The sequence below is a fragment of the Trichosurus vulpecula genome, chromosome 2 (genome assembly GCF_011100635.1).
Source record: "Trichosurus vulpecula isolate mTriVul1 chromosome 2, mTriVul1.pri, whole genome shotgun sequence".
Classification (NCBI taxonomy): domain Eukaryota; kingdom Metazoa; phylum Chordata; class Mammalia; order Diprotodontia; family Phalangeridae; genus Trichosurus; species Trichosurus vulpecula.
Window position 1 is genome coordinate 310,612,643 of NC_050574.1, and position 10,945 is coordinate 310,623,587.

The 10,945-nt window shown below is 43.2% G+C and overlaps 1 pseudogene; it reads right to left on the reverse strand.

Annotated features, from left to right (window-relative positions):
- Window positions 1-4,665: 4,665 nt before the first annotated feature.
- Window positions 4,666-7,267, reverse strand: LOC118837081 (annotated as a pseudogene).
- Between the last annotated feature and the right edge of the window lie 3,678 nt (window positions 7,268-10,945).

Below are 10,945 nucleotides of genomic sequence, written 5' to 3' on the forward strand. Positions count from 1 at the left end.
CACCTTAATACTGAGAAAAAGCTCATGAGTTACAAATATCATCTTTCCATGTATAAATATAAACAGTTCAAATTTAATAAGTCCCTTATGATCTCTCTTTCCTCTTTATCTTTTCATTCTTCTCTTGATTCTTGTGCTTGAAAGTCAAATTTTCAATTCAACTCTGGTCTTTTCATCAAGAATGCTTGGAAGTGGGGGCAGAACCAAGATGGTGGATGGAAAGCAAGGACTTGTATGATCTCCCCTCCCCAGGTCCCTCCAAACACCTATAAAAATAGCTCTGAACAAATTCTAGAACTGCAGAACCCATGAAATAGCAAAGAGAAGCAGTGCTCCAGCACAGGACAGCCTGGATGGTCACAGGGTAAGGTCTATGACATGGAACTGGGAGCACAGGGGAGCAGAGACCGGCATGAGCCATGCCCAGACCAACGATACAGGCAGCTGGGCGGAACAGGACCTAGCGCCCTGAATCAGTGAGCTGTGGCAGTTACCAGACTTTTCAACCCACAAACACCAAAGACAATAGAGGAGGTTAGTGGGAAAAATGGCAGGGGACAGAGTGAAAGGAGTTCGACTTTGCAGTTCAGCTACCACCCCAGGGGCTGAAGAGGTGATGCAGCTCTGAGGCTGCTTACAGAGCTACAGCTGCAGTTGCTTCCAGCCCCGGGCCCACCTGGTGGGAGGAATTAAGTGGCAGATCTGAGCAGGAGTGTAGAGGCAGCTTAGATATGAGTCCAGTCTGGGTTGATGGTTCTTGGGGAAGGAGGAGTTGCTGGTGTGGCAGAGCTTGCTGTGTAGAAATATCTCTGAAAACAACAGCACAGTCCCTCAAGCTTGGGACAAAGTACTCTCTACTCTAAAAGCAGTCATACCCTGAAGAAAAACTCAAGGATCAAGTAAGTTGGTTGGGAACATGGCCAGGCAGCAAAAACGCACTCAGATTCAGTCTCACACTTTGGAATCTTTCTTTGGTGACAAAGAAGACCAAAACATACAGCCAGAAGAAGTCAACAAAGTCAAAGAGCTTACAACAAAAGCCTCCAAGAAAAACATGAACTGGTCTCAGGCCATGGAAGAGCTCAAAAAGGATTTGGAAAAGCAGGTTAGAGAAGTAGAGGAAAAATTGGGATGAGAAATGAGAGTAATGTGAGAAAACCATGAAAAACAAGTCAATGACTTCCTAAAGGACACCCCCAAAAACTGAAGAAAATAACACCTTAAAAAATAGACTAACTCAAATAGCAAAAGAGCTCGAAAAAGCCAATGAGGAGAAGAATGCCTTGAAAGGCAGAATTAGCCAAATGGAAAAGGAGGTCCAAAACACCACTGAAGAAAATACTACCTTAAAAATGAGATTGGAGCAAGTGGAAGCTAGTGACTTGATGAGAAATCAAGATATTATGAAACAGAACCAAAAGAATGAAAAAATGGAAGACAATGTGAAATATCTCATTGGAAAAACCACTGACCTGGAAAATAGATCCAGGAGAGATAATTTAAAAATTATTGGACTACCTGAAAGCCATGATCAAAAAAGAGCCTAGACATCATCTTTCAAGACATTATCAAGGAGAACTGCCCTGATATTCTAGAGCCAGAGAGTAAAATAAAAATGGAAAGAATCCACTGATTGCCTCCTGAAAAAGATCCCAAACAGAAATCTCCTAGGAATATTGTCTCCAAATTCCAAAGCTCCCAGATCAAGGAGAAAATACTGCAAGCAGCCAGAAAGAAACAATTTGAATATTGTGGAAACACAATCAGAATAACACAAAATCTAGCAGCTTCTACATTAAGGGATCAAAAGGCTTGGAATATGATATTCTGGAGGTCAAAGGAGCTAGGCTTAAAACCAAGAATCACCTACCCAGCAAAACTGAGTATCATCCTCCAAGGCAAAATATGGATTTTCAACAAAATAGAGGACTTTCAATCTTTCTCAGTGAAAACACCGGAGCTGAATAGAAGATTTTACTTTCAAACACAAGAATCAAGAGAAGCATGAAAAGGTAAATAAGAAAGAGAAATCAAAAGGGACTTATTAAAGTTGAACTGTTTTGTTTACATTCCTACATGGAAAGATGATGTGTATAATTCATGAAACCTCAGTATTAGGGTAGCTGAAGGGAATATATATATATATATATATATATATATATATATATATATATATATATATATATATATATGTACATGTGACAGAGGGCACAGAGTGAGTTGAATATGAAGGGATGATATCTAAAAAAAATCAAGTTAAGGAATGAGAGGGGAATATATTGAGAGAAGGAGAAAGGGAGAGAGATAATGGGGTAAATTATCTCACATAAAAGTGGCAAGAAAAAGCAGCTCTGTGGGAAGGGAAGAGGGGGCAGGTGAGGGGGAATGAGTAAATCTTGCTCTCATCAGATTTGGCCTGAGGAGGGAATAACATTCACACTCAATTGGGTATCTTATGCCATAGAAAAGAAGGAGGAAGGAGATAAAAGGGGGGACAATAGAAGGGAGGGCAGATGGGGGAGGAGGTAATCAAAAGCAAACACTTTTGAAAAGGGACAGGGTCAAGGGAGAAAATTGAAGAAAGGGGGATAGGATAGGAAGGAGTAAATTATAGTTAGTCTTTCATAACATGAGTATTGTAGAAGGGTTTTGCATAATGATACGCACATGGCATTTGTGGAATTGCTTGCCTTCTTAGGGAGGATGGGTGGGGAGTGAAGAGGGGACAGTATTTGGAACTCAAAGTTTTAAAAACAGATGTTCAAAAAAAAGTTTTTGCGTACAACTGGCAAATGAGATATACAGGCAATGTGGCATAGAAATCTATCTTGCTCTACAAGAAAGTAAGGGGAAAGGGGATGGCAGGGAGTGGGGTGACAGAAGGGAGGGCTAACTGGGGAATGGGGCAACCAGAATATATGCCATCTTGGAGTGGGGGGAGGGTAGAAATGGGGAGAAAATTTGTAATTCAAACTCTTGTGAAAATCAATGCTGAAAACTAAAAGTATTAAATAAATGAAATAAAAATAAAATTAAAAAAGAATATTTGGAAGTCCTCTATTTCATTGAATATCCATTTTTTTCCGCTGAAGTATTTTACTCAGTTTTGCTGGGTAGGTAATACTTGGTTTTAGTCCTAGCTCCTTTGACCTCCAGAATACCATATTCCAAGCCCTTCTATCCCTTAATGTAGAAGCTGCTAGATCTTGTGTTATTCAGATTGTGTTTCCAAAATACTCAAATCGTTTCTTTCTGGCTGCTTGCAATATTTTCTCCTTTACCTGGGAACTGTGGAATTTCGCTACAATATTTCTAGGAGTTTTCCTTTTGAGATGTTTTTCAAGAGGCAATTAATGGATTCTTTCCATTTCTATTTTACTCTCTGGTATTAGAATATCATGGCAGTTTTCCTTGATAATATCCTGAAAGATGATGTCTAGACTTTTTTAATTATTATTATGGTAGTCCAGGTAGTCCAATAATTTTAAAATTCTCTCTCTTGGATTTATTTTCCATGTCCATGCTTTTTCCAATGAGATATTCCACATCGTCTTCTATTTTTAAAATTCTATTGGTTCTGTTTTATAATTCCTTGATTTCTCATAAAGTCATTAGATTCCATTTGTTCAATTCTAATTTTTAAGGAATTATTTTCTTCAGTGGTCTTTTGGACCTCCTTTTTCATTTGGCCAATTCTGGTTTTTAAGTCATTCTTCTCCTCATTGGCTTTTTGGACCCTTTTTGCCATTTAGTCTATTTTTTAAGATGTTATTTTCTTCAGTAATTTTTTGAGTTTCCTTTACTAAGCTGTTGACTCATTTTTCATGGTTTTCTTGTATCACTCTCATCTCTTTTCCCAATTTCTCCTCTGCTTCTCTTACTTGATTTTCCAAATCTTTTTTTGAGCTCTTCCAGGGCCTGTGAACAATTCATATTTTTCTTGGAGACTTTTGATATAAGATTTTGACTTCATTGTCTTCCTCTGGCTATATGTTTTTATCTTCTTTGTCACCAAAGTAAGATTCTATAGTCTGAGTTTTTTTATGCTACCTGCTCATTTTCCCAGTTTTACTTGCCTTTGATCTCTTTGTCAAGGTATGATTCTGCTTCATGAGTGGAAAGTGCTCTGTCCAAAGCTTCAGGGGTTTGTGCAGCTGTTTGCAGAGCTATTTCTCCTTTTTTGACATGACAGAGTCCTTTATTAGAAAATATATAAAAATCCCAGGGTTCCCAGACAGACCTGGTGGGGAGAGAGACACCCCAGAAGCGAATCCTGAAGGGGAGGGATCATGCCCTCCCCAACTAACATATGCCCTCTTCAGGGGCCATAAATAAAATAAATATTCACAGGGGTCCAGGAAGGAGGGTCATACCTGAGCCCTCTTTTGGGGGTGGGGGATGAGGAGGGAGTAGGAGAACCCTAGGGCCCAAACCTACCTGCCCTAGTGGCAGGATACTCCACAGAGGTGGAGAGTCAGCATTATGTATAACATGTCCGTGAATCACAGTCATGTGCCCTATCTTGGGGGACTCAGAAGTAGTGCCCTCTAGGGCTGCAGGAGCCCAGCTCCAACACAGCACAGCAGAGACAACCCCTTTAGGCAGCAGTGAAAGGGGACCAGGAGAGGACACATTCCTTCTAATCTCAAATGAAAAGAGGGATTGTCAGTGGGAACCAGTGTGGTTGGCAGGAGGCAGAGGACCAGGCCGTGCTGGAGGCCAGCGCTGTAGCATTTCATGACGAAAGGCCTGAGAGGAACCAGGTGGGAATTTGGGACCTGAGGGAGACTGGGGGCCACGGGGATCAACCCCAACATCTGCTGTAATGTTGGCATAAAATGGGCCCAGTTCTCGAGCCAGCAGTCGGTATGTCAGTGAGTTCATTCCATCCTGTGTCCACAAATGTTGTGTCTGGATCAAGAAGTCAAACCTGTGGGGGTTTTCTTCATTTCCCTTATCTCCTTGGTGTTTCACCATCTTGTAGTATCCCACAGAGATGGGTGGTCGAGAGATCTTCATCCCAGCAAGACAAACCCTGGTAGCAATATCATCATCTTCTCCACTCCAACCCCAATACTCATTGGGGATGCCATTCATCTTCAGGTACTGATCTGGAATAAGAGCTGAGACCCCCCCCCCCAAAGTACTGGGGGTATGGAAGGCTATATCTAAACTTGTTCATGGCAACAGCAACATGCCTGGGACCCCCAGGGTCACAGACATAAAGACTGTGATCATTTTCAGGCAGCAAGTCCACATCATGCAGAAACAAACAGTCCCACTCTTCATCACTAAGGGCCTCCCAAACCCCCATGTTCAGCAGCTTCACCCTGTTAAATGTTCAGTTTCCAGCCTGGTGGATGACGTAGATGCCGTAGGCAAGCTGCTGACGTCGCAGAAAAGGATGCAGGCGGTAGAGTAGCAGATGGAGATGGGGCTCCCAAGCCCGATGTGGCACGATGATGGCAGTTCAAGAGCGAGGCTCATAGTCCCCTGGATGGTAGCAGCACCCCAGCTCCACTTGAGGGTTTCTCTCCAAAATCTGTGCCATCAATGGCACAGGGTTAAAGGACACTGACAAAGGACCCACTAGGAGGGGAGAGCACTCAGGGCTGTAGGGCAAAGCCTCTGGAGCCACAGGCGCCCCTGGGGCAGGAAGGGCACCAGGCAGGCAGCTGAGGTTGGTATAGACATCATGGGGTTGTGAATAATCAAAGGTGGGGCCTGGGTCTTGACCAAACAGGGCACCAAGGCTACGGAAACCACCAAGGGACAGGTACATCATGACAGCCAGCAGGGAGCCCACAAGCAAGGCCAATGTGCAAGGCCGATCTAGTATCCGACAAAACACCCTGGAGTGTGACTGGACTCAGACTGTGGCTTGAAGGGAAGTAGGAGGTCCAGGGGGCTCTGGAGGGGTAGATCTGTGAGGCATCATCTAAAGTTGGGAACGTTGGAAAGAGGAGAAAGGAAAGTTGTCTCCATCTGGCCTTCTCTCATATCCCCTTTCACCGCTGCCATAAGAGCCGGGAAAGAGCAGCCACCACCATCTTGGAAAAGGGCTGGGGCCAGAGCTGTTTCTAGGCACCTGTAAATTTTCAGTTCCTCACCCCAGGACTACCATCCAGGACTGTGACCCAGATCGAAGCAGGGCAAAGCAAGATAATCCTGCCTCAGCAAGAGCAAAGAGATCCTTGCATTCCTGCTCTGATCAGCCATTTGATCCCCTCACAGTTTGTGGGCCTGGAGTTCCAGTGTAGCAGCCACCTCTGCCACTCCAGGGCTGGGACTGGACCACACTTTTCTCTCACCCAGGTCCAACAGAGTTTTACCACTGACCTGCTAAGTTGCCTTTGGCACTTGCGGGTTGAGAAGTCTGGAAACTGCCACAGTTGCCAGTGATTCAGTGCCCCGAGGCCTGCTCCACCTTGTCTTGTTCAGCCCCATCTGTGCCAGTGCAGCCCCACACTGGGCTGAGCTCTGCTCCCAGAAATGTGCAACAGAAATTCCCATGGACCTTCCAGGCTGTCTTGGGCTGGAGACTTGTTTTGCTCTGTCATTTTATGGGTTCTATAGCTCTAGAATTTGTTTAGAGTCATTTTTTACATTAATATGGAGGCATTGGGGAAGAGTTCAAGCAAGTCCACGCTTTTACTCTGCCATCTTGGCTCCACCCCCAAGTATACCTCTCTAATCTACTCACTTCCTAGTCCTATCTAACCAGTCTTACTTTAGTGCCTTAGATGACAGCGATCTGTTCATAGCACTCCCCTTAATCACTCACCCTTATTCTAATGAGCACTCCTCCCCATAGTTACTCCAACCCAATTTTCCCATTGCTTAGTCCATTTCACTGTGCCTTTGGAAAATTCACCCTATAGTCATTAAATTCTTCACCATCCTTGAACTTTTCATCCAAATTCCCTTTACTTCTATTTAATGGAAAACTGGATCTCTCCCCAAGGACAATAAACTCCTTGCTGCCTTCACTAATGCTACTATTTCCCCTTATTCACGGGGTCATTAGCAGATCTGTTCATACTTCTTGGTCCCTACTGTTCCTTCCAGATCATTCTCAAACCACCCTCACTCAGTGACCTTTCCTCTTTCAAGATCCCTATGATCTACTTATGCCTCACTCATTATCCTTCTTTCTGCCAATTCTCAACTTTCTTTACCTATAAATTTCAGTAACTTTACTACCTAACTCATGATATTCCTCTCCATTGCAATACCGGCCCTCACCCTTGGGGGCTTCAGTGTTCATGTTGCCAACATTTCTGACAAGTTGAGTACACAATTCTTCAACTTCTCTAATTCCAGTTACTTTCTTCTCCGCTCCACTTCAGCCATACGTTGCCACAATTTAGACCTCATTATCTCTTAGACTCAGAACTGCATCAATTCTAGATTAGGGAAATTCTACTCTGTAACCAAAATTGCATACCCTACCTCTGCCACTGTCTCATTCATGGTTACGTTATTCTTTGATATATCATGACCTTTGGTCCCTTTTTATAAATCCCATTTATTCCAATCCATTTCCTTTACTCAGCCTTCAGTTTTCTCCATACTCAACTTTGACCCATAGTTTATCGCATTAAGCAATAGATAAAGCCATTGTCTTCTACTTTCCTGGTTGTCCTTCATTGTGTATGTATATGTTGGCACCCAGATCAAAAACAAAACTTCCAACAATCCAACTATTGGTCTTTCCCTCTCTTCCCCATCAATGGTAAACTTGAGAAAATTGTCTTAGCCAGATGCTTACACTTCCTCATAGCCCACCCTCTTCTCAGTCTTTTTCAAATGATCCATACCACTGATGAGTTTAAGCAATTCTCTCTAAAGTCATCATTGAGATCCTGACCACTAAATCCAATGGCCTCTCTTCAGGTCTCATTCTGCTATAACTCTCTGTAGATTTTGTGACTGACCCCTCATACTGTATACTCTCTCCTCCCTCAGTTTTCATAGCTACTACAGTCACCTGGTCCTCCTTCTACCTCTCTAAAAGTTCCTCTGCTTCTTTCACTCTCTCAATCCATCAACAATCTCTTATTAAGCAGTTACAATGTGACAGTCACTGTATTAAGTGCTAGAGATACCAAGAAAGGCAGAAACAGTCGCTACCTCCAAAGAGCTTACATTTTAATAGGGGAAATGGCATGTATATAATGACACAGTGTGTAAAGAGTTAACCAATAGTAATCTCAGGGCAAAGACCCTAGCAGCTGGGTGGATTGGAAAAGGTCTCCTGCAAAAGGTGGCATTTGGAATGATGTTTAAAGGAAGCCAGGAGAAGCAAGAGGTGGAGATGGAGAGGAGGATTCCAGTCCAGGGAGGCAACCAGCACAAAGACAAGACAGGAATGGAGTGTCCTGTAATAAGAACAGCAGGTAAGCCAGTGTCTCTGGATATTAGAGTGGAGGGAAGTAAAGTGTAAGGGGAAGGGGTGAGGTGATAAACAATTTTAAGTGCCAAACAGATGAGTTAATATTTGATTCTGGATACAAAAAGAAGCCACTGGAGTTTGTATAGTAAGGAAATATGATCAATCCATGCTTTAAGAAAATCACTGGCAGCTGAGTGGAGAGTGGAGCAGATTAGGTCTCATGTAAAAGAGTTTACCTGAGCTACATAAAGGCACGGAAACAGAAGAGAGAGGGCCAGTTTGGCTAGACCTTAGAGTGAGGGGAGGGAAGGAAAGGTATGTGTGGTGAATCCACAAAGACAGATTGGGGCCAAGTATAAATCTAAATATTGGAATTCATTAGTTTATACTACAGCCAATGGGGAGAACCTAGGATTTATTAAACCTGATCTTTTACCCAGTTTTCAAAGTGGGTGCTCCCCAAGGGTTTGTCCTTGGTTCTCTTCTTTTCTCCCTTGTCTTGGAACTCAAAATTATAAAAAATAATGTTAATAAATTGTTTTACATGTAATTAGAAAAATAAAATATTATAATGTAGATTCCCCCTAGATGGGAATTACCATTTAAGCTATTCTCTGTCAATGATACCTGTATTGAGTGAGTGAGACAGCAGGATGGCACTGAGTATTTGAAGGAGTCAGGTACTATGAAAAAATGGAAAAAGGGGTAAGTGGGTGGGTAAAGCTCCAGAAGCCAGACTCAGTTATTCCTGGGGCTGGATGGTTCTGAGTACAAGGTTCTGGGAAGGGAGCTATTTCTTTTTCTGCCTACAGAAATTGAATGTGGGGAGAGGCCTCTTGACTGTTCCCAGGATCCCAAGAGTGTCCTGCTTTCCAGTTGTTCTAAGACCATTTCTCACCACCAGGATGCAATGCATACAGGCAGTGATTTATTTTTTGAGATAAAATGTAAATGAACCATAACCGTATGATACCCTGCCTCATCAAGATTACCTAATTTCTTCTGATTTCAGAAGATATTGGAGGTAGTCACACTATTCTCCCACTCCATTTCCTGGGAGTGTAGGTATTATTTCATTTGATCACAGGATTGAAAGCTTAAAAGAACATTACAGATTACTTAGTCCAATCTGCTTATTTTGTAAATAAGAAAACCAAGGCAGAGAGTGGAAGTGATTTGCCCAAGGTCCATAATGCTCTGTGGAGCTAAATAGAACAAATCTGGGGTAGAGCCAAGATGGTGGCTGGAAAGCAGGGACTTGCTTAAGCTCTCCCCCAAATCCTTCTAAACACCTGAAAAAATGGCTCCAAACAAATTCTAGAGCAGCAGAACCCACAAAATAGCAGAGGGAAATAGGTCTCCAGCCCAGGAGAGCCTGGATGGTTGCCTGGAAGGGACTATCGCACAGTGCTGAGAGCAGAGGGCAGCCCAGTGCAGGCCATGGTGGGACAGATGAGACCTGGAATCAGCCAGCCAGAACAGGCCCTGGGGCCATGAAACAGTAAGCTGTGGCAGTTACCAGACTTGTCAACCCACAAACACCAAAGAGCAGGTTATGGGGAAACTGCTAGATTGAGTTCAGAGTGGTCTGATTACTAGCCCTGGGGGTGGCAAAGGTGGTGCAGTGGTGGTGGTGGCAGCAGCAGGAAACTCCTGAGGCCGCTTTCAGAGCTACAGCTTCAGCTGCTTCCTGAGTCCCTGGCTCACAAGGTGGGAGGATTCTAGCAGCGGATCAGAAAGGGAGTGCAAGGAGCAATTTGTGGGCACAAAGGCAGATTCTCTCTCTGTGCCCTGCTTGGATCTGTGTTGCGGTCCTGATTGGTGGCTCTTGGGGGAGGAGGAGTGCTGCAGTGACAGAGACTGGGGTGATGGTGGAGTAGAAGTAGCTCTGAAAACAGCAGTGCTTGGACCCTAAAGCTTGGGACAAAGTACTCTCTACTCTACAAGCAGTCATATCCTGACAAAAAGCTCAAGGGTCAAGTAGTTGACTGGGAACATGAACAGGCTGCAAAAATGAACTCAGACTCAAATGCAGACTCAAACTCAAACTCTAGATTCCTTTTTTGGTGACAAAGAAGAGCTAAACATGCAGCCAGAAGAAGTCAACAAAGTCAAAGAGCCTACATCAAAAGCATCCAAGAGAAACATGAATTGGTCACAGGCCATGGAAGAGCTCAAAAAGGATTTGGAAAAGCAAGTAAAAGAAGTAGAGGAAAAACTGGGACCAGAAATGAGAGTGATGCCAGAAAACCATGAAAAACAAGTCAATGACTTCCTAAAGGAAACCCAAAAAAAATACTGAAGAAAGTAACACCTTAAAGAACAGACTAACCCAAATGTCAAAAGAGCTCCAAAAAGCCAATGAGGAGAAGAATGCCTTGAAAGGCAGAATTAGCCAAATGGAAAAGGAGGTCCAAAACACCACTGAAGAAAATACCACCTTAAAAATTAGATTGGAGCAAGTGGAAGCTAGTGACTTGATGAGAAATCAAGATATTATAAAACAGAACCAAAGGAATGAAAAAAATGGAAGACAATGTGAAATATCTC